Source organism: Triturus cristatus, chromosome 6 (genome assembly GCF_964204655.1).
Source record: "Triturus cristatus chromosome 6, aTriCri1.1, whole genome shotgun sequence".
In the NCBI taxonomy this organism is placed as follows: Eukaryota; Metazoa; Chordata; class Amphibia; order Caudata; family Salamandridae; genus Triturus; species Triturus cristatus.
The window spans coordinates 380516722-380536538 of record NC_140589.1 but is presented as its reverse complement, the minus strand read 5'-3'; positions in this window follow the sequence as shown (position 1 = coordinate 380536538).

Here is a 19817-nt window from a genome sequence, read left to right as displayed (position 1 = left end):
AAACAAAGAACACGCTCTTGCTTAGAGGCCTCGGCTATATGCTCTTCACAAACTGAGGCCTCCATCCTTGCTTGCTGCAGGAGATTTATAGAAGCAGAAACACGCTTCACCCCCACCCTGAACCCTTTCAGCATCTCTATAAAGTCCAGAAACTGATATCGGACTATGATACAAAGGAATTGGGAGACAAACACTCTCCCCCAGAGCACTGAACTTCTCAGGTCACGTAAAAAGAACATCTTGGAGGCAAGTAGTAATGGTTATGTCTCGCATCATTAAAGGCAAGCTCGCTGCAGGAGCAAAGAGCAACTTTACCAGATGTACAACCATCACTGAGCTAAGAACACAGGTAATAGGAAACTTTAATTACACTTCACTCATCTCTGATCTCAAAGACTACACCACGGCACCAGCAGTTTACCCTAATTCTCTGCGCCTTAGGAAAGATTACAAACTGCATAACCAATTTTCCCCAAAAAGCCTGAACTGCTGCAGCCCTTTAAAGCTTTATCTTTTTGTAATAGTTGGAATGGAAGCAAACCTATACCTATACCTATACAAACACTCACACATACTTACTCCAGATTGTAGGGTTGCAGAAAGCACATGCACTTTATTAGAATAAGGACTATGGGCAAATCACTTGCTGCTAAGGGGACAGGGATAAGTAAGGAGAGTTGACGGAATACCAAGTGGCGATTTGTTTACTGGTAATATATTGGTCAACAGCGGTCATCGCTCTATATTTAACTCACGTTGCAACCTCACCGACAAACGAACTTCAATGATAGGACAAATTGTACAGCTTTAAACAAAATCCTTGAACGGACGGCAGAGTAACTGGCTTTTAGTTGTAATATGTGTAGTTAAGCAACTGACTCTGTTCGGTTTTTATGGTTTTACTGTTATGCAATGGTTTTTTTAAACTAAGCAAATAAACTTGACAATGACAAGTCTGTTGGCATTAGATTTCTTCCCTTTGACACCAGTGGAATTCCTTGTTGTATATTGTTTATTTTGAAATGAACTTGTTTGAGAAATACATTCAGCTCTTTCAAATTGTTAACAAGTGTGTATATGGCCCGACAATAGCTCCACCAGAAATACAATGGAGTTCCTGCCCTTCTTTTCCTCTTGACATGAAACTGGCACTGAAACATTGCTGTCCTTTAGTGAAAGAACATTGTCCTGAAAAGCTCCACTTTTGATTTTGTCTCTGGGAAGAGCAGTAGAAAGAAACCTTGTATTTGGAGGTGTCAACTACAAATCCAGAAAGTAACCCTGTGATGCCATTTGCATGACACAATCGTCTTTGATCATCTTTTTCTTCTCCTGTCACAATAGCAATACCCTCCTCTTCACTTTCAACAATGGGCTTTGCATTTTGGCATAGTCAAGAACGCAATGTTTCACTGTTCTTGAGTCCGGTTGTCCCTTTACCACATTTTCTTGTCTGGGCTGAAATCATGATTTGTTACTAGATGAATCAGACTTGCTTCGTCTAAGGCTTCCTATTTTTATCATAATACTATGACAGTAACGCTGTGCATACGGGTGATTCTTGAATAATTTGTGAATCACCCATTCCAGTTCCTCACCAAATAGACTACGACCTGTAAAAATATCTTCAAAAGACAAGATTTTTTACCCATATTCACTTTCTCGACCCTCAAATAAAGTGATCATCTGGCAGCTACCCTGGGCCCATTGAGGAGGCTTACATCCAAGAGATATTTTATTTGGACCTCCATTGTAGCTAGCAATGCAACATATTCTCCTTTTTGGAGAGCAACTGACAGGAATTGGAAATCCTTATCCAAGGATTGTGATATATGAACCAAATAGATTCCAGTCCTCATTACTTGATTAAATCCAGAAGGTGCCCCCTTCAAATACATTTCAGTTTATTTGTCTGAATATGCAGTTATCACATTCTCATTTAGGCTAGTCATTTGTCCTGTAAAATTAGCCAATAATGGGTCTACCACCAATGTCTGGGAAAGTTCCATGTTAAACCTGGCCAAGTGTTGGACAATAGGTAAAATATACTAATACATTGGTGTATTGCAGTCTTTTTAATATCCCCCCACTCTCTTTTCCACTGACCCCATATGGCAGAATTTATAAGTAGCTTTGGAACTTGTGGTTTACTTATTGCATTGCCTAAAGCACGTTTGACTTGTTGATGGATACTCTTTATTATTGGGAAGCTGAAAATGTGCTCCCAAATAGGATATTAGACCTTGTATCTCCTCCTTCTGAATATATTTCTGGCTTGAGATCTCAAACTCATTCTTCTCCTTGTTGTTATAGCCTGCAGCTAACCAAATAGAAAAGACAGAAGAGGGAGATGTATATGATCTCTATGAAGATACAGATCTTACAAGAGAGAATGCACTCCTAGGGCTTCCTTAATGCATCTGAAATGTATTTAACCAAAACATGAAACTGTTTCATTGACGTTGAAAAGTGAGGTCTCTTAGATACAAATGATACTTCCCCTGTTATTGAGTAGGGAATGGAGATAAGTGCTTCTGCATATCAGAATGCATTCCCATCTTTCCCATACCGTCAGGTAGACATAACCAACAAGACTGACTTTCCCTGTATAGGGGTCCTGACCACCACTTTTTTAAAGCCCTTCAAAAGAAACCATTACATTTCCACATCTGAAAATATTTGAAAGAATATTGCAAAACACCATATTCTCCCTCTATATTTTTTTGGGGGGGTGTAGGACAAAACATGGCCAAAACTAATCATTGATATTAGCATTACTTACTGTTGTTTGTTTGATAGATATTCCTATTCAGTTATCTCAATTAGGATTGACATAGAATCCTCTAAATAGATCCAAGACTGGATGAGGAAGGTGGCCTGTTTGTATAACTCTTGTAGGAGGGTACATTTTCCTCACTTGTTCAGAAGCCTTCTATAATCCAGTTATTAGAACACATGTGAACAGATTGTGAAGAGAGTATGTTGTTCTTACCATCAATGCAGCTGTGAAAAAATATTCCAAAATGTTTTCCTTGCATAATAAATGAGCTAAATGTAATTATTGAGATGATTGAAACTTCCCCAAAGCTCATGTGGACCAAATGTCCACTGCTCCTTCTGCATCAAACAAATTTGCAATGGCTTCAGGAATTTATTAGACAATTAGAGTCTATACAATACATTAAGACCCTTATTTGAGTACCATTTTTTCCTAGCATTTTCCAATTTTTCTCAGAGTTACCACCACACAGCATGTCAGTCCCTCGAGGGAAGAGGAGACAGCATGGGGTACTGAGGTGTATGCTCCTTGTGCCCTCAGAAATGAGGAATTACCTGTCGAATTGGGTATACTGTACCCATTTTCCATCTTATACCCCATTTACTGTAGAGTTTTACCTGAATATTTAAGCTGCTTTCAGAAACATTGCAGATCTGCAATTGTACCAAAGGTAATGATAGTATTAGTGCACACATTTCAATCTACACACACCAGATTCAAAGAGCAACTGTATTCATATAAATACAGCTTTTGTTATATCCTAAATAGTATCAGTCATTGGCTCCATCATTCTAATTTTGCTGTTTTGAGCACTGAATCACTCCAGGCATTTTATGAATCCTTACTTAACTTGGAATTCCTTCATGCACCTAAAAATGTCACATAATAAACATCTTTTCCAAGCCAAATCAAACTAATTTCAAATTAAATTGCCTAGAAATCTACTTTTCTATGACCAGGAATCCTGTAATGAAATGTGAAGAATTCAGTCAATTCTCTAATTCAGAGGACATAGGACTCTTCCACCCCTTTCACAAGCCACCCTTCTAGACACTTGTAGAAAGAAAGTATCCAAATAACTGGTCTGTATTCAAGTCCATCTTCCAGCCTGACTTCAATGAATCATTGCAAATCTGAATCTGTGAATGTTCTTTGAACAGTCTGACGATTTCATACCTTCATAGCTTGCTAAAGACTTTCAGTCTGATTCCTTATTGGGTGCGAGCCAGGGATCTGAGATACCGAATAGGTTTACCGCTGGGTAGGAACTTTGGTGTACGTTTGACTACAAGGCTACCCCATCGTGACCCCGTTGATACTTGCATTCCCCTCTAATTGGGCAGAATTTTTGGTTAATGGAAGAAGGGAGATAAGTATTCTCCCCATTGTGATTGTTTTCACTGTCACTATTGTCACGAAGGTTGCAGCTTTCTGCACCTTCAAAACTAATATATAGGTCAGCAAATATTGCTTTTTGATCTACACCAAGGAGGGACTTTCATTGTGCCATGACGAAATCCCAGGACCATTTTTGGCCACTAACTTTGGGCTGAAACATGTTGGCAGTTTGTTAGGATCTTAGGACCATAACCTCCAAAAAAGACCCGCTTTTATTATCTTTTTAATATGCACTACATCCCCATTAATAAAGGGATAGGTATTAGGATTTTTATCTTTAAGTCCCCCTGGCCTACATCTCCTAAGAGCTCCCTGAAATACGGTAGAGCCCACCCTGACCTATAGGAGTCAGGGTGGAGTACCGCACCTCCTGCACAGAATACTTGGGAGCGCGACTTGGCAGGAGCATTGAGGGGCAACTGCGTTGTGGTGGAGGTCGGACTGCTTATGGGCCTATTCGTAGGTGTTTTCTCTAAATGGCTGGGAGCGCTCACATGAAGCCATATTGTTGCTTCGCAGAGGGAGTTTATCAGAGAGGATAGACGGCAGAAAGCGGAGACTGCGCTAGTGGTGGCAACGGCGTTAGAAGAGCTTGGCTGGGTCTGAGGAGCTTCATATGTGAGGAGGAGCAACTGCGGACCAGGGGATAGGAGCGAGGCCTGGAATACGGTGAGAAGGAGATTGGCTGACGACTGGCCTGTCTACCACGTTAGAGTCAGAATGGGCAAGACGGATGTTAAACAGTCAAAGCTGCACTTCGAGACAACGTGACGCGGGATGCCGTCCCAGCAGGTGGGTCAGCTTCCAGGGGGACGAAATGTGGCCCAGGGAAGCGCTGGGGTGCCTGATACTGACGTCCAGCATATACTACAAGAAATTCGACAGGGCTTTGCCACTGTGGTTGAGAAGGTAGACCACATGTCGACCAGGATGGATGCCATAGTCCACAAGCTTGAGGGGCATGAGGAACGATTGACGGAAGCTGAACGACGTATATCCGAAACGGAGGATGCGACCTCCAGCCATACCACGCGGCTTGCCCGGATGGATAATCTGCTACGGGTCATTGCCGCAAAGAATGAGGACTTGGAAGCGCGCAGTCGGCACAACAATATACGCGTACTGGGCATTCCGGAATCAACCAATGTAGGGAGAATGGAGGAATAAATAGAGAAGTTGCTGTTGTCCTCGGTGGGCTGGGAAGCATTCTTCAGCCAGTTCATTGTAGAACGTGCCCATAGAGCTCTGGAGCCTCGACCGCCATCAGGTGGCACTCCACATTCGATCATTGCGAGACTGTTAAATTATAGAGACCGCGACGTGGCTTTGCGTGCAGCCAGAGGAAAACAGTCGCTGACATACAATGGGAATTCCGTTTCAATCTATCCTGACTTTACGCCTATGGTTCAAGAGGAGAGGCGTAAATTTATGATGGTTAAGGCTAAATTGCGGAAGGCGCAAATTGACTATGCGCTGTTATACCCGGCACGCCTCAGAGACACATGTCAGGGGAAACAACATTTCTTCACTGCACCGAACCAAGTGGAAGAATTCCTCAAGCAAATGAAAAAAGTGAATCGTACTGGTGGAGGAGGGCAGTCGGCGCGGCGCTTGGCGTCGGAAGAAGCGGCGGAGGACTCCCTGGGGACTGCGGAAAGGGGCGCCGGAGGGGATAATCCTGAGACCTGATGCATACCACTTTCGCAGCGGCAGGTGGCGAGACTGAGCTAAGTACTATTGCTGCCTGCTGACCTAACTGAGCGAATGTTTCTTATCACCGGGCACCCTCTGGCCCCTGGAGCCTGAATGTTTCCTTTGGGGGGGGGGGCGTTCTACTTTGGGGTAAGAGGTGACTGTGCGGCTACCTAGTAGCAGCCCCCAGCGGGTATCACCCCGGGGCGGTTCGCTGCACCTCCTAGAGGGGAGTGGTAGCATGAACAATGGACATGCTGGGATGGGGGAGGTTAGGGAGGGGCTATAATGCTGGCAAGTTGGGGCTGCTTCAGTGGGAGGGGGCGGGAGGTAATGGGAAGTTTACTGGTTTTAAGTTGTTTACATCCCAGAAGGGAACTAATGGTAAGGGGCTGAGAGGGAGTTGGGCCACGTTTATAGTTCAGTGTCTCAGATTATTTATTGTCCTATGTGATATTATAGGAGGTTGGATACACCACAATGCTGGAACAATGCATCAGGGCAGGGTTGACAGATGGGAGTATGGCGGATCGTGATGTTGGCAGTCTGAATATTGTTACATGGAATGTTCGGGGGCTGGGGGATGCGAGGAAGAGGCGACAAGTGTTGGCCTATGTAGATAGGTATCACACACACATAGCTATGCTACAAGAGACACATTTTTCCCCACAGAGAGCTGGCGGCTTTGCAAACAAATGGGCAGAACACAGGGTTTTCTCCTCTTACTCTACTTATGCACGCGGGACAGCTATCCTTATAAAGAGACAAGTGCCCTTTCATCTAGTGGGCTCAACGGGGGATGTACAGGGACGTTATTGCATAGCGTGGGGGTGGCTGGGGTCGGCGTCAGTTACGTTGGCTTGTTGTTATGGGCCTAATGTTGATGATCCGGCGTTCTTTACAGCACTGTGGGCCAAGATCTGTGAGGTGGGCTCCCAACACATTATCTGGGGCGGGGACTTCAACGTCACGTATAACCCACGGTGTGACCCATCACACCCGGCCTTGCATCATTACACCAGAGCAGCTGGGGTACTAAGGGACACTGTTGACGCATATCAACTCATAGATGCTAGGAGACATATCCACCCGAGCTCGCAGAAGGGCACCCATTTCACAGCGCAGGTGGCCTCATGGGCTAGGCTTGATTATTGGTTGGTGTCTAGGGGGCTAGGCCCCGCGATCTCACAGGTGCAACACATGGCGAGAACATATTTTTGATCATGCCCCAGTTCGACTCACGTTGTCCTCGGCAGACTTCGGGGTGCCGCGAGGTGCCTGGCGGTTGCAGGCTGCCATGCTGCTTGATGCGGTCTTCCAGGAGGAGCTGCTGGAGGAGGTGCGGGAGTTTTTTGCACGCAATAAAGGCTCAGTCGACAGCGTTGAAATTATTTGGGAGGCATTTAATGTAACAATGTGGGGGTACTGCATGTCCAAGGGATTTGGGGTGCTAAAAGACATCACTAACACACTACAGAGGCTGGAGAGGGAGTTGAAATTGATGGAAGAGGAGATGGCTCTGGCTCCATCCACTAACGCCCAGGCACGATTCAGAGACACACTCACGGAGTATATGGCTACAGCTGAGAGGGAGACGCGTTTAGGGGGAAATACTGGAGGGCACGCAGCTATGGAGAGGGTGAACGGCCGGGGAAGATGTTGGCAAATGTGGTTAGGAAACCTCGCTACTCAAATTATATTTTGGAGATTGAAGACCTGGAGGGGGTGGTTTACCGAGACACGGCTAATATTCTTAGTGCATTTACGAGACATTACGGTCATTTGCATACCACCACCAGACAGGATGATTTAGATCTGGAAAGGTTTTTGGGGGATGTAGCGCTGGGGTGGCTTAGCGATACGCAGCAACATTTTTTATGTGCTCCGTTTGAGCTAGTTGAGGTTCGGGAGGCTATTATGGGTATGCAGTCCGGGAAAGCCACGGGCACGGATGGTATCCCCATAGAATTTTATAAAACGTATATAGATATTATGGCCCCCGTTCTGCGAGAAGTCTACGAAGAATCGCTGGAGGTAGGCTTACTTCCTGCTTCCATGAGGGAAGCGCTTATAGTATCATTGCTGAAGCCGGGAAAGCCGCCCAGGCAGTGTGACTCCTATAGGCCACTCTCCCTCCTGAACTGTGACGCCAAGATACTGGCTAAGCTGATTGCCAATCGCCTGGGACTGTTACTTGAAACTTTGATACTCCCGGACCAGTCCGGTTTTGTACCAGGCAGGGCAACCTCCCATAATTTACGGACCCTGTTCGCGATTCTTAACAATGTCTCGCCGGACTTACCTCTTGCAGCTATTTTTTTAGACGCCACTAAGGCGTTCGATTCGGTAGAGTGGGATTATATCTTCGGAGTAATGCTACGAATGGGCTTTCCCCCCCCCTTTTTTCGTGGATCAGGCTCCTGTACAACTTGCCAGTGGCTAGGATACTCATAAATGAGCATACGTCACCGCCACTGTCCATTACAAGAGGTACCCGGCAGGGGTGCCCACTCTCTCCTCTGCTTTTCGCCATTGCAATGGAGCCGTTGGCTGCGAAATTGCGACAGCATCATAATGACAGGGCACTGCGTTGTAATCTGCGTTGTAATCTGCGGCAGATACTTGTATCCCTATACGCGGATGATATTACCTTATATATCCGGAATCCCCAAGATAATTTGAATCCGATATTGCGAGAGTTTATAGTGTTCGGGAAATTGTCGGGGATTCATATTAATTGGAGCAAATCTAGTATATTCCCCTTGACGCAGGCAACGCATAAATTTGCATTGGACTACCCCCTAGAGTGGTGTGAGGAGGAGCTGCGCTATTTGGGGATAAGAGTAACGAGAGATAGAGATGAACTTATGAGATCAAACTATGGGACTGCCATAACGCGAACGGCAGAATGTGTGACCCGATGGATCGCGCTCCCTCTGTCCATGGCGGGGCGGGTCTCCTTGATTAAGATGGTGATTCTGCCTCAATTACTTTACTTATTTTTGAATATTCCGTTCTATCCGGGGAGACATTTCTTTACGACACTGAGGTCGGAACTGACACGATTGGTCTGGAGGGGACGTCAACGGCAGTTGCAATGGGATGTACTTACAAGGCCATGCTCGCAGGGAGGATTTGGAGTGCCAAACTTCGAATTATATTATCTCAGCCCGCAAGCGCATTATGCTTGGTACTGGGTGGCGCAGCCCAGGTATATGCCACAGGTGGCAGCGGAGCCCTGGCTGCCGCACCTGATACCGATTGATGGAGTGTTATTTGAACCTGTTGCACCTAGGGATAGGGCGCCGACTACGGTCACCTGTACGATCAGCGCTTGGCACAGGATTGGGTGCATTTTGCAGACCCCCATGCAGTATGCGGCTTCATTGCCGCTCACGTACCACCCGAATATACCTTTTCTGCAGGAGACACTATTTCACAAGTTCAGGGAGTGTATGAATATCCAGAGGTGGGGGGATTCGTATTATGAAGGGAAGTTCCGCTCCGCAGAGCAGATGATGCAAGGGTCGCAACGAACCCCACTTGATCTTTTTTTATATGTCAGACTGAGGCAGGGGATTCGATCTATTACTCCGAATTTCCCAAATGAGCCACTGGCGTTTGCCCCGCTGCATGTCATGCTGCAGTGTAAGACAGCCACACGTCTAGTTTCCTTGATCTACAGAACAATACACACCCAAAGGGAAATGGCTGATCCACTCTCTCGCGCGCGATGGGATGGAGAACTCAACATGGTCCTCTCGGATGAGCAGTGGGAGTATTGTTGTCTGCAAACTGAGAGAGTGTCGGCCAGCAGTAGACTTCGCATGACACATTATAAATTCCTACATAGATTGTACTATACGCCGGTTAAGATGTACAGATATCGGTAAAGAGAGACAGATAGCTGTGCCAGATGTGGGACCCCTGGAGCGGATTTTCTGCATCTGGCGTGGACATGCCCTGAGGTGAACGAATATTGGCAACAGGTCTTTGAGACATTGACTAATATGGTACATACGCATATTGAACCCGCACCATTGGTGGCGTTGCTTGGATATGTCAGACCGATACAGGCAGCGCATAGGAAATATGTGGCACTGGGGCTCTTGATGGCAAAGCGGAGGGTGGCCTGTCGCTGGGGTAGGGGTCGAGCCCCAAAATTTAAGGACTGGATCACCGATCTCGTGACATGCCGGGAGCAATTTGACGTATACTCGGAGCTGCTGTCCAGGGCCTCTCGGCCGCGGAACATATGGGCTCCCTTGACCTGTTATCTGCTTGAACGACCGCAGGAAGCGGGCGAGCGGGAAGTAGGGGACGTAAATAGCTAGACAACAGGGAGCTATGGTTCTGGGAATGGAGGATTATAGGGGCAAAGAGATGGGAGGCTGTTGGGTTTCGGATGTCAGCCGTTCCTCCATAGTGGCAAGCGCCTGGAACATGTACCATGTAGAGGGTTGGAGGATTGGCCTCCCTGATTCCGCTTAAAGATGTCTGTGCTGATGTAGATCCTAACTGCGCCGTGTGTTCTGACTGGCCTTCGTGGGTTTCACTAGCTTACTGCTAAGTACTGCTGATGTGTATCTCTAAGATGGCCATGCTTCTGATGCAACAAAAAATGTAATGCCGATGCATTGTGTATCTCTGTGACATTACTGATGATGCTACTGTTTGTAAAAACCAATAAAAATAAATTTAAAAAAAAAAGTCTCTCCTATATTAAAAGAATAACAGCAGACCCATTTGACCTCAGCAACTTTCCATCCAGTTTTTTGCGCTACTTTTTTGTCGCCAAAATGTAGGAAAGTTGCGTGTTCAATCAAATGAATCAATTTGTTTTTGAAAACCAGCTCATGAATGACTATATATCTGATTTCAGAGCTAGGTGTATTACCGAAACTGTCCTCTTGAAAATCATTGATGATGCCATGCGCATCCTTGCAATAGGGACTTCTGACTTAACCTCTCCACTGCATTTGACATTGTGCATCAAAATATTCTCATTATTAATTTGAAAGAATGTATGGGACTTGGCGATAAAGTTCTTGACTGGTTTACTTGATACATAATGAACCAATGCTCTTTCTACATTTCAAGATGACTCGTGTATGGTTGTGTGATGTATTGTAACATGTTTTTTATTTTTATTTTGAAAACCAATAAAACTAATTTTTTTTTAAATTATAATAATGAACCAATCCCAAGTATTCAAAATCGACAATTCTTTCTCCTGTCCCATGCTAATGACTCCTAGTGTTACTCAGGGTTATGTGCTAGCCCGAACACTTTTTAACTTCTACCCGGAACCCTTGGGGAAAATCATCTGACAGTCTAGGATTTTTTACTACCAGCACACAGAGGGCAACCAGCTCTACCTGAAGGCCAACTCATTGAACACATTACACATCAGCCACTTCAGCACTTACAATATTCAAACCTGGATGGGATGACTGCTCATCCTTCCAAAGTTAATGCAATTAACCTAAGCGTCATATTATTTCGTCCCAACTTGACCATTCCCAGGTTCAAGACTGGATTGATTTTAGCAATTTCATTGGTTACTCTCCATCCATCATTGCTAATGTTCAATTTCTTAGCGTCATTTTGGACTTTCATCTCAATCTACATCAATATATCCATCTCCTGGCCTGTAGGGCAAAACACCAATATGTTTAAAGCAAGTATACCATTTGTGTCTGGACAACGTCTTCAAGATGTGACTAAAGCATTGCTTCTTTCTAGGCTTAAATATGGCAATGTCATTTTTGCCAGAATTCTGAAAACTCACCATGCCACCAACGAAAACTTAATTGTATGCAGCAGCTCACGTGATCTCTGAGACTGGATGCTCCAAAGACATTTCCCTTATCTTAGCCTCCCTGTTCTAGCTTCCAGTTGAAGGGGGGGCAATATACACGTTTTCTTGCTTCATCAATAAACTATTTTCTTCTGACCTATCCCACTATCTGGATCTGAAATTGAAACTCTCAGGGGGCAGCTGCCTCCACTTCAACTCTGAATCTCTCTTTCTGGCAATTCCTACCTTTTACCTTTGACTCAGTCTTTCTCTGAATGCTCTTCCACCTCCAATGCTTAATTTAACATTATTTTGATCCTTAAAAAGAGAACATAAATGTTTTCTTCTAGATCAGTTCTTCCCTCCTGTATCTTGACATCTATGATGATTCCTGGCGTTCCTGTCCTGTTGAAATATAACCTACAGAAAGATTTGGCTAACGGTTTGTTTAGTGACTTCCCTCCACTGACAGACCTCCTCACATCTTTCTTTATACTCTATTGCTTTGACATGCATCTAATTTGTTGTGACAACACGTATATGTATACACTCCGGTACTGATTCTGCTGTATATAGACATGTATTATTATTTTGTGGTCTCTTTTATGTTAGTGTTTTTCAATTTGTTATATGAAGTACTCATATGCTCCGGGACGTGCATAAGTTGTCACAAATGCTAAATAAATAATTATGTAGAATACAATAAACTTTTGCAAGATTCGAACTAAAGGACAAATACCTACCAAAGCGCAGAGAGAAAAAATACCAATCAGTAATAATTATGATGCATTCATAACAATGCTTAGAGTTCAGATATTTCAAAACTGACTCCTACCAGATTTGTAAGGGGCTTCCACCTACTCTCATTGACTGATCCATAGCAAGGTAAGCTATTAAGAGGAGGCAGCAGTCCCAATCTTTCATTCCGCCACCCGAGGTCACACCTGTAACCGGTACATTTTTAAAAAATGTTTGATGCATGTATGCATTCATGAATGTATGTGTAGTTGTGTGTAAATGCTATGAATTGGTTTGTGAGTTGTGAATGGTGGTGGAGGTGTGCTTATTTGTGAATGCATGTATGTGAGTGAGTGTGCAAGTAGATGTATGAGTATGTGTGTGCTTGTGTGGCCTATACACCTCTCCCCACAAATTACTGGCTACCACTAGGGATAGGGAAATGTTTTAGCAACACAAATGTCAGCAATTGCATCCTGAGCTTTGTAAGACAGACACACTAAATTAAGACTCAAAGGCTGGGGCAGAGCCATCACTGAGGCAGCGCTATCAGTGGTGAACCAGAACACAGGGTCCTCAGAGTGCCTTCCACTGGCTACTGTTTATGTAAACCAATAGGGTTTCTGGAATTGAGGTCCACAAGAAGGAACTTGTGTTTGAGTGAGATTTTCCCTTGGATAAATAGCAGTTCACTCAAGCTTAACGGCGATAAGACCGAGATAATGGTCTTAAGCAAGAACCCTTGGTTCTGGGGTCTCCAGCACTGGCAGCAGTCTCTGGGGGCCTTCCTGAATGGTCTTCCAAGGTACATAACCTTGGCTTATGGCTGGACTAGTGTCTTTCAATGAAACCACAGGTGATTTGCAGGGCTGAAGTGGGCAAAAAAAAGTCATTTGGAGGATTCCACATTCAGCCCAAAGCAGCATCTTGTATCTAGGAGTAGATAAGGCTTCTATCTGTCGATTGCTGCTGGTCCAGAACCTCAAGGCCATACTCCTATATCGCCTTCTGAAGCACTTCTCTGGATCGAGATTCCTCCTTGGGGGTTGGGGGGGTAGTGTTTTAAGTTACAGGTATTTATATATTTCTTTATTCATTTTAAGAAAAGATTGTCAGTTCTTAATAATAATTGACATTATTCAAATAAATAACAAAAGAACACAATTTAACATTTTTATTGTTAGTGTTTATCATTTTTTATGAGATGCATTTTTTTATAAATTGGATTATGGATTTTATTGGGCATTGGATGGATACTTTCTTTATAGTTGGATGAATAGTTTAAATACATGTTGAGGAATTGAAGTGCTATTAATATGTTTCTGAATTTTTATTGTGAAATGTATTTAGAAAATGTATTTGAACATAACAAATCGATATTAGATAATATATTTGAAAATTAAATTAGAAACCATTTATTCAAAAAATATTTTGCATATTGATATTAACATTAAAAAACTGCTTTTTAGATTGGAGAGAGAAAGTAAATGTAAGCCCTCCCAATATGTAAAGTTTCCCAAATTTTTGTAAGTAAACCTGCCTCCATAAAAAGTGCACTTTGCCCAATGTTTATTGGATCGAATTTAGAACAATGAATTTGAACACCCCATCACCTGCCCCTTCTACACACACAATATATGCACTCCCAACAATGTTTGTTGAATTGGAGTTAGAATAGTACACCTAAACCTCCTCTACACTGAAAAAATTGACTTTTCCCACTGTTTTGCGGATCAGGCTTAAAATCGTAAATTTGACTCCACCGCTCACCCAATGTATGCACTTTCCCTAATCGTTGTTGGATTGAAATACGAATTGTAACTTTAATCGTCACAAAATTTGCATTTTTTCTATTAATACATGCACTGCCTGTAATGTTTGTTGAATTATATTCGGAATGGATCATCTGCCCCTCACCCAAATATATGTATTTTGTCTACTGTTAGTGAGGCTGGAACTACACTCATTAACAATCAACAAGTAGCAATAAATAAGTGATTAATTAAAGAAAGAAGTTGAGAGACTACCATACATTCTTCCTAAATATAGAAAATGCCTTCATGCAAATTCACTCGCTGCTATTGTCCAAATATACCACGTGGGCCCAGGTTCAGCTCCTAATGTCAGCTCTGTAATAATCCACGCATACGTTGAACCGCTCGTGCTATCAGCTTGCACGCGTAATCAATTACAGCAAATTATTTGCAAGTCCACCCAAATTGGATGTATACATTTTCTAGAAGAATACTATTCAGACAACTTTGTGATTTGAATGTTTTATTTGTGGGACTAGATAAAGAACCGCGTGATGACTTCTACATGAGGTAAAGCTGGGAGTAAAGCCTAAAAATATAATTTAACCATTCCTTTCAACAGTAGAAACATAAATATGGAAATATTTAGAAATTAAAGATTGACTTAAACAAAGATGTGTATGCATTTTTCTATCCCTAAAACTGTCAAGATAGGAGGTATTATTGATCTCCATTAGCACAGCAGGAATACGTTCTGCTCCCACATGTCAACACTCTTTCCTTGCAACATGGTCCAAATCATAATGAATTCACTATTTTTCTAACCATATTTGGATTTTAATATCTTTCCACTGCTTGCCATAAAAAAGGTGCATTCAAGAAATCTTAAGTCATAGCACATGCCTATATTGAAAAGTTCACAAAGAAGAAAGAAAGAAGAAAAAAGAACAGATGTTAGACTGAATGCTGAACAAATCAAACATTCCCCCCAGTCACAAATCTGATTTAAATCCATTGTTTTTTTGCTCGCCATGCCGTTCCAGGTTGGACCCAGAAATATGCAAATCAATCTTGATCCTGCTCTCCATGGGACAGTCCAGCCCAACTGCTAGGCCAGGTCTAAGTGGTCCAAGTGGGAATGGTATGCCCAGATGTGGGTCCCGTGTTCACTGTGCCTCTGGATTCAAGCTAGCCTGGCTGATGAGGGGTGATACCCTGAAACCGGTCCCAAGATGCTTGATTCTAGTCCAGGGAGGGCCTGGCTAGGCACTTCAGGCTGGACTGTTCCCATGGGGAGCAGTGTCAAGACTGATTTGTATAAGGCTGGGACCGAACTAGGGTGGCATGGTGAGCAACGAAATTGATTAAACCCAGATCTTTGTGACTGGGGTGTATGTTTTCATTGTTCAGCATTCTGTCCATCATTTGTTCCTTTTGCTTTTGTCACCCTAAGTGGGAAGTGTAATCCCAAATGTGTTACTCGTGCTCACTGTGGCACTAGATTCAAGCTAGGCTGGCTGATGAGGGGTTATATCCCAAAACCAGCCCCAGGATGATTGTTTACGGTCCAGGGAGGACCTGGCTTGGCAGTTTGGGTTAGACTGTTCCCATGAGGAGCAGGGTCAAGACTGATTGGCACACGAATGGGTCCAAGCGGGGGTGACATGGGGAGCAAAAAAACAATAGATTTATGGACATTATTTGAAGGTAGTCAGGGGTCACATCTGTCACCTCAGGCTTCCTTACTCTTGGCACTTGCTTTGTGACCCCTGGTATCACAGGAAGCAAATGTGTTGTCCCCTCTGAGGCCAGGGGTCACAAAGGAAGTGCCGTAATTAGCAAGCAGCAAGCTAGAGGTCACCACTGCATCCCGTGAATACCTCTAAACTTTCGTGCATGGATGGATTAAACCCAGAACTTTGTGACTGGGGGTGAATGTTTGCAGTTTTCAGCATTCCGTCCATCATTTTTTCTTTTTGCTTATTTTGAAAGGCACACATAATTTCAAAACATTTTAAGAAGACCCAGTGACTTTGGGTTGCACTAGCGATCTTCGCAGGGTATGCGAGAATGGTCCTATTTGCTTTGGTGAGGTCAGACAATGCTTTATGTCAGGTCTAAGGATTGACTGGTAGTAAAATGGTACACTTATTTCTAAAACTTTTAAAGAAAAACAGTGACGGTTGAAGGACATAGGAAAACGATTCCGTTCACATTGGTGAGTTCAAACATCTGCTTGCCAGGGCCGACCTCAGCGTCTCCTAAACCTGTTTCAGTTATTGGCTAAAAATTTATCAGCACCTAAGGGGTTGTTGGATCCTTAAACACATTGCCTATTCATGTCACTATTTAATTAGCATCAACTTGGAAAACGCACGCTTGTTTTGTCCTCCATATGTGAATGAGAATACTGCTGAACCCCGTCTACTTTAGACTCGAAAACGAGTGCACGGAGAATTCAATTGATAAATGGATGACATGGTGATCGGCTCGTCCATTTTGTTTTGTTAGCTCGTCCTTGACTTTCAGAAGCTTCTGCTCAGACTTTTAGACTTGAAGAAATGTGTATTTGGTTGAGTAAAACAAGTCAAATCGAGGAAGTGCACCCTAAACGTCGTCGGCGATTTATTTATTGTCATCCATCAAGATGTCTGCCTGTGTTTAATGACGCGTAAAGGTGCACTGGAGAAAAACGGCCGCTCTTTCTTCTTTGTAAGAGGGGCATCAAACATCCATTTTATAGATTTGACTTTGGAGTGCGGCTGTAGAGAAAGGAGCGCGCAAAAGTCGAATCATAAGCGTGCTTGTCGGAAACTTCATAGGGCGAGAGGTTGATCTATCGCTCATTCATCCTTTCCCTTGACAGCTGCAAGGCACAGGCCTCTCCCAACAGAAAATAGTACCTTCATCCAGCCCTGTTTGCACTACCCCTGACTTTGCCTAATAAAGCAATAGTGCCAAACTACAATTATGTTTCTCTCTTTGGTTCCCTGTGGTATGCTTTTTTTAATTTGTGAGTTGCATGATTTTTGTAAGCAAAAGAGGTTGCGCCCACTTAAAAAAAAAAGGCAAATACAAATAAATAAAATGGCATGAAATCTAAAGTTTTATCCCTTCCTTCTTGACAGCAATGTTTTTTAGAACATAAAACAATGTGAGAGAATTAGCTCACTTTAGCTTTCTGGGGCCGTATTACAATAAGCGCCCCGGGGACGCCACAGGCTTTTGCGCACCGCTTGGAGCGCCCCCAGGGCACTTTGGAAGTATTGAACGGGGCGCAGACACTTGTGCATCCCCTTCTATAATACCGATAGTGCTGGCGCACATAAAGAGCCAGGTCTACCTTCAGAGAGTGTTCCCTCATTTGGATAGGGGCGTGCCCTATGTAAATGAGAGAATTCCTCTGTCTCTGCTCCTGCGCCATATTACTGAAGCGGTCGCAGAGTCAAAGGAGCCCTCAGAAGGCACACTGACAGTGCGCCATTTAAAAGGTGGTGCACTGTCAGTGCGCCTCCTGACAGCAGCCCTCTGCAGGGGGCAAAGGGGGTCCCATGGACCCCTAGATATCTCCTTGAGGCGGGTGCAGTCACTGACTGCACCCGCCTGCAAGGGGATCTCTATTGCCCTGTAAAAGTGCAGGCAGGTGCTGCCTGCACTGTGAAAACACGGAGCATCTGCTCTGAGTTTTCACATGAATGCGCTGCCCTGAGGGCAGTGTGAGTTCGCGGCTGCCCTTGGGGCAGCGCATACATCATAATAGGACGCAAACAATCACAATCCATAATACGGCCCCTGGAGTGTAAAAATCAAAGCATAAAAGATTAACTCATTGCCATGTGCAGCCCATGAAAAAAATCATGGTCAGAGTAAGCCACTTCTAAAGGATTAGGGTTAATTTGAGATCTTTATATAGCTTCAAATAATTTCACCCAAGATATTTAATTGCACCTATTAAATACAGCTTTCTGTCCTCCTGGGAAGACATGCAAATGGTTCCCAGAGGATTGCAAAATAGAAGCCTGCGAGGAGGAAAGGGGTTACTTCTCCCAGGTAGGAAGCCATACCGGTGTGGGCCCAAAGGTGATCTTCAAATGAGAAGCCACCTTTGAAGGGCAAATGGTGTTAACTTGGGAGAGGGGCTGTTCTATTGTCCAAGTAGACAGGATGGTGTTGCAGCGTGGAACATCAAATCCCCCCTTCTTCACAGACCAACTACTTCAACATCAAATTCACTCATATACATTCAGTGGTGGGGCCCATAACACCAATACTTACACTCAGTTGATCTGCTTTCCTAGGGAAATAAGCTTCCAAACGCTGACATGAAAGGAATACCTTTACCTTACCCTAAACACATTGACTTCAAACCTAAGATATCCCTCTCATAAGGAGATGGATCATTTAGTTGTTTGTAGGTTTAGTGTCACAATCATTTATCTAGTCTTTAAATCCTAAATTAAATTCTCTTCTTAAAATAATCAACACAACACATTTGTCAATTAATCAAGTATTCTTTATCTAAGAAATATTGCAAGAAACGTTAGAAAATTATCATCAGCATTTCAGTGCATCATATTTACCTATTCTGGCTAAAGTCGTCCTCTAAGTCAGTCCTGTCAAAGAAGAATTTTATTCAGCAAAGTTAGGCAGCAATTCAGTCTCTCAAAGATTCAGGATAACAGCTGTCCAGCAGTGTCACCGTCCTCTCCGTCCGCATAACGTCAAGAAATCGAGTTCGTCAAAGAAGAGCGTGCAATAATAGTTCAATTCCCTACCTACTTTTATAATCAAAATAATGTCAAAAAGTAACAAGATCGGGGTTTAGGAAGTCCTGATTGGTCGACTTGGGGTTAGGAGGTAAAGTTCTCAGGGTGTCCAAACAATGAACTCATCATACTTGCTGGTTCCGGTTTTTAAATCAAGCATTGTCTTTGGTATTGGCCAGGTTCCTGGAGCATCCTTGAAGGGTACATGTTCTCCCGGGGTTAGGTCCAGGCCACTGCTGCTAGCGGTGACGCATGCGCACTTCACCCAGAACCTCGAGTTGTCAGGGCAGTCACGTTCAACGTCTCGTTCAGACATCTTGTCTAGGCCGAAATGGTCAACTTAAGCAAAAGAAACACAATAACGTAATTAAAACATAGAAATGGCTAATAAAATGTTATCCCCTTGCTAATACCCATATGTGTGCGTATTTATCTAGCAGAAGCAACACTCAGAGCAATTTATACTCACTGAATAAAGCACAAATCACAAATACATTACCAAAGCAACACATAACATGCAATATTCTAATTTTCCTACTATTAATATGCGTACCTAAGATAGTTTACAATTAATATAGCCATGCAAAGTGCAATTCCCACGTGTAATTCTTTTGTTAGTATGATTGGTAAATGTATCACAGCAAACCAATTAATACGATTACTATTAGTTAATGATTCAGATTAATATAAACATGCAGAATGGGGGGTATACAAAATTTTGGACTACCCGCTCCAGCAATCCCCCCTTTGGTGATTATATCACCACACTATTCAAAAATGTTGTATCCCTTTAACGGAAATTTAAATTGATTTCTTGTTTCGTTCATATTTCAGTTTCCCCTGTTTCTTCTCTTTTTGCTGTTTTATACATGCTATCCTTTAATTCTTCA